General features: G+C 32.9%; 1 long non-coding RNA gene across 1 annotated transcript; it reads right to left on the bottom strand.

Annotated features, from left to right (window-relative positions):
• Positions 1-1,664: 1,664 nt before the first annotated feature.
• On the bottom strand, positions 1,665-3,438 carry LOC112056014 (uncharacterized). The gene is made up of 3 exons (XR_008252171.1): positions 3,283-3,438; positions 3,040-3,216; positions 1,665-2,284 (listed from the first exon to the last, which is right to left on the bottom strand). It is a non-coding gene; the product is annotated as an uncharacterized LOC112056014 (long non-coding RNA).
• Positions 3,439-5,337: the final 1,899 nt, after the last annotated feature.

The following is a 5,337-nucleotide window of genomic DNA, read 5'->3' as shown; positions in this document are numbered from 1 at the left end:
ATTTTTTTATCTGACTGTAAGGTTCTATTTCTTATCTGTAGGTAGCCGTGATAGCCCAGTGGATATGACCTCTGCCTCCGATTCCGGAGGGTGTGGGATCGAATCCGGCCCGGGGCATGTACCTCTCACCTCACCTAGTTTCAACAGACACTGAGTTATGGTACTGACATCTTTATCTTTTTAATTAACAACGGAATTAGTATGCAATTTTCGATTTCCAATTACGTTTTTTAAGTTGGTTGACTATTATTCTTTAAATAGTAAACTAAAAATGGCGTCTTATGTTTTTAAATTTTGACGGCCTCCGTGGAGCAGTGGATTTACAAAAACGGAGGTCCTGGGTTCGATCCCCGGCTGGGCAGATTGAGATTTTCTTAATTGGTCCAGGTCTGGCTGGTAAGAGGCTTCCGCCGTGGCTAGTTACCACCCTACCGGCAAAGACGTACCGCCAAGCGATTTAGCGTTCCGGTACGATATCGTGTAGAGACCGTGGATTTTCATCCTCCTCCTAACAAGTTAGCCCGTTTCCATCTTAGACTTGACATCATCACTTACCATCAAGTGAGATTGTAGTCAAGGGTTGACTTGTAAAGAAAAAAAAATGTTTTAAAAACTGTTCTCAAAAACAAAAGAAATAAGATGGAGTATTTTTTTATTTGGTTATTATTGATTATTATATTACTTAACATCAAGTGAGATTGTAGTCAAGGGCTAACTTGCTAAAGAATAAAAGAAAAAAATAATAATATCGCTCCATCTGCCTATTATTGAATAATCTGTGATTTCGCTATTTGATATTATGTTAATATTGCACCATTTTTCTTCACAAACTGTGACAACGATACACAAAAAAATATGCTCTTGTACCTAGAATTAAATTCAAGTTATCTTCTGAAATTCGAATAAATCGTGACAGGTTGAATTTCGCACCTTACAACTATCTGAAGAAACCATAACGGTAACCACTAAAAGATTAGCTACTAATACCAGGCCGCCTAGTTCGTCGGACTATTTTAGTATTTTGGTCGAGTACGAACGTTTTTTGGGCGGTAAATCTAAAAATCGTTCGTACTCGACTAAAATACTAAAGTAGTCCGAACTAAGCTTATGAGGTAAGTCTAAACTACCAGATCTAGTGAAAACGCCACTGAGTTGGAAACAATGACGAGGCTAGTATCTAAATGGGTCATGATCCTATTTGTATACATAATGCTCGGTGAATTTGCAATGTCGGCCAGTATCTAAATTTTACGAGCTGTTTCTGAATTTTGTGTGACCATAGAAAATAAAAATTGTGACTTGATTGGTTCGAGCAAGTGGCCGAAACATGAAACTTCAGTACAAAGACTTTTGGAGTTTATGCATAACCAACGTTGCGGAAATAAATACTAGAGTTAGACAATAAGCGTACTTTAGTTTCAAGTAAGTTCTGAATGGTCAATAGGAATTGTGGTTTATAATCAATAAAAAATTCAAATCAAAAATCTCCATTTAATTTAAGTCAAAAATATTTCATATGCGGAAATAATGTCGCTATATCCAACGTTTCCGTTTATGTAGATTCACTTCTTCTCTTGGAGTATATTATATTCTTTGGTGACGCCAATTTACTCTCTACCTTAGATACATAGATAATAGAGGATATGTGACAAGTAATTATTTTTGAGGCTTCCGGTAACCATGTTTGGTCTCTAAATTGAGCTAGGGCTGTTTTATCGATAATAATTAAGCACTCGATATAAAATTAATAAATTATACAAAATATTATGTTTACTAAAATGAAACATTTTAAATTCTGTCTTACATTATTATAATATAAAATTCCATACAATTGATTTTCTCATTAAATTGTTTTGTATCTAACACAGATTAATCAATAATATACAGATGGAGCGTACGGAACATGACGGTGTCGTACCCGGTACGAATATGAAATTCAAAAACAAATACGTTCTCTTGTCAGTACGATACGAACCGTATAGAAGTTGCAAAACTTACAATTTTTGATACAAGGACGTTATACATAACAAAAAGTAATAGCTAGTTGACACTTTTTTATAAATGGTCTTTTAAAATTTGATTATCGTTCTACCAGACAATTTTTTTTTTTCATATTTTTTTGAGACGTTATTACAAGAAAATTTTAGTTTTTAAGTATGTTTTTGACAATACAATACAATACTTGTATTCCATTTTGGGAAACAGCATTGTCATGACTCTCTGATAACAGATTAAGATTCACTTCTTGCAAGGGTTGTCTTACTTGTTGCTCAGGTGATAAATTCTGCAATAGGTAATTTTTATTCTTTGGTTATCTACTAAAATATTACTATAAATGCAACATTAGTATTTATATGAGTACATAAAGCAACCAACCAGCAAAATCTTTTTTCAAATTTGTGAATGATATCTTTCTCTTACACTATTGGACACAATAAAAAAATTATATAAATAAATGTTCAAACTAAAATTTGCTAGTATTCAGATATTTTAAAATGAGGGAATTCCTATATTATCACAAACAAGAATGAATACGATGAAAAAAGATTCTCACCGGGATAGATGGACAGGCATTGTTTTTGAGGCGCGGAACGCATGTTAAATTAATGTGATCCTTCTTAAAATGATCACTACATATGCAGCTATATCGTGATGGCTTAAAATTAGGCCTGTTAAAGCTGTTTAGCCATTTTTGTCTTAAATAATGATTTTTTGGAAATCTGAAAAATATAAAATAACTATACTTATAGAACATAAAATAATTTATTAATTTATACGTTTTCGCTTATTTCGATGATATAGCAAAACAAATCATCACACTCACTATTCATCGATATTGTAAACAACACTTTCCCAACACTACGTATACGGTCAAACTAAAACTAGTGAAATAATTCAATTCTATAACGGATTGCCCATAAAACCACGTATTGTAAAGCTTTAAATTAGTCAATGGAAATGGAAAAAAAAAGTCAATTAGAAAAAAATACCTTTAAAATACTCAATATCAACAGAAAAATCAAAGATTTTAATACTAACTTGTGAAATGAAATTCCCGCTAGTTTTGTTTGGGTTTTGTTGGTGCAGGCAACAACTGCACACTTCACCATTGTATAAATTTAATTTATTTTGCGATTCACAAGCTTATTGGTTATTATTTCCGTAATAATTTGAATAACGTTACACCGGAACCACAACAATAGCCATTTTTGGTCACTAAAAACAAAAGATAATTTGGTCACAACTGACATAATTGATGTTGTCATGTAAAATATGTCTAACCTCTTTAAGCAATGACTAAAAAAATATCTATCTCGCTCCATTAAGGTAGCTTTCTTTAAGTTAGAGAGGTTACGAAAAAATTTTGTTTATTCTTTAAAAAGTTAAATCCTTGACCAATTTTGACGTAAAATGACACAGGTCCATATATATAGGTGTCAAAGCGTAAATATGAAACCCTTTAAATGAACTTTAACTTTGAAAATGAAATTTTCACTGTTGTTGATTTTCACTGTTGTTCATTTGTGGTCTGTGTTACTCTACTCTTTGGCCTAGCCATAGAGTACATTGAATATTAGCGCTAGTCTACTGTGTCGAATAATCGATTTGTAATTTGTCAATCTGATCCGACATTTTATTTTCTAGATTTAATTGTTATAATTTGTTGCATCACATGGCTGCAGCAGCAAGGAAGGGACATATTATTTACTCAGGAGGCATGCAGAGACCAGATTATAGGTACTGATCTGTGGAATATACTGCTGACTGCAGAGGTGATGTTGACTTGACACAGAGTGCAGTGCAGTCGTTGACTCGTTGCGGCTAAAGTTAAACAGTTATCATTTCATTTATCATGCAAATTACGAAAAACAAAAATTATAAAGTGAATTTATGAATTTCGTGGAAGACTCAATTTGACGTTGTGTTGTGGTGGAAGAAAACAATTATGTAGATGTAGAAACCAAACATGTAAACTCTTCGATAGTGTTCAGTGTCCACTTCATAGATTAATTACAAAATCCAAATGAAAATACGACTGTCGAAGTCAGGAAATACCTTATTTGTTCTTGCTCATCGTTTAATCTTGAAAATGCTTTGGTCTTTCACTTTGGTCAATTTAAAATGTTGGTCGTGGCTTTTGGTGCTTCATTAGTTCATTGAATAGATTTTTTTTGGATACTACCTGGTTGTTTAGGTGTTAATTAGCTCATAGTGCCATTCCGTGTGTATTTATGTGTTTATCCTAGTTAGTGATATTTAGGTCAGCTAAAAGTGGTCTGTGAAAATTAGTGACAGTCCTAAAAAGTTCATTTTTGTATCAGGTTCCTATTAGATCACTCCAGAATCCAGCCAAAAGTTTAAGGACTTGTAATTGTAAAAGTTGTGTACTTAATTAATTCATGTCCTACACTTACATTAATTGAAGCATTTTTGTTTAAATTCGGTCTAAGGTTACCATTTATAGAAATCTAGCTGAATCTATCTTCATGGCCTAGTATGCATAATTTCCTTGGTACAGGTTTCTGTTGGTTCGCTCCAGTCATCTGAGTTTACAGACAGACAGTCTTCGTAATTGAGAAATTAACTGCCATGTGGCACAGTGAGTAGTGATCTTGCTTCCTGTGTGTACGGCTGTGGGTTTGATTCTATCAAATGGAAAATATTTTGAGTCATCATACTAGATTGGTGGATGAACATGGGTTTCTAGTGTCTGGGTGTATTTATCCATCAATAGGTAAAGTATTTAAGTAGTATTTACATATATGTATTATTAAAATCTGCTATTTTAGTACCCATAACACAGACTTAACATATGTTTACTTTGGGGCTAAATAGTGATGTGTGTGTAAGTACATTCAATTATTTAAAAAAAAGGCATGTAATTTATTTATGTCTTACACATACAACATACATACTACAATTTATGCATTATTGCCAAAATTATTTAAGTTTTCTTTTGAATTTTGATAAACTTCAATAGGAAGCTAAAAAGAAATGAAAATTCAATTACTGTGAAAAAGTGAATGATTATAACCACATTTTTTGCATTTGATGTCTTTCTTGGTTTCCGTAAATGTGTATTGCTGTTGAATTGGTCAGGGAGTTAGAAAATATCAGAAAAGGTCAGGGAAACTCAAGGTGGTCAGTGAAAGTCGGTAAATTGAGGAGGTAGCGTAAAACATGTCAACTTTACTAAGTGTTCATACAAAATGTGAACAAATTTTCAACGGGGAAGAAATAACTGAGACTGTTTTGCATCTTTGTGGTAGCAGCTGACAGATGTTTCATTGCTGATGTCAGCTGACAATTGTGTAGCTTGTAAGGTGATGAACTATA

This window comes from Bicyclus anynana, chromosome 26 (assembly GCF_947172395.1).
Source record: "Bicyclus anynana chromosome 26, ilBicAnyn1.1, whole genome shotgun sequence".
NCBI lineage: Eukaryota > Metazoa > Arthropoda > Insecta > Lepidoptera > Nymphalidae > Bicyclus > Bicyclus anynana.
This window is presented reverse-complemented; position numbering and strand designations above follow the sequence as displayed.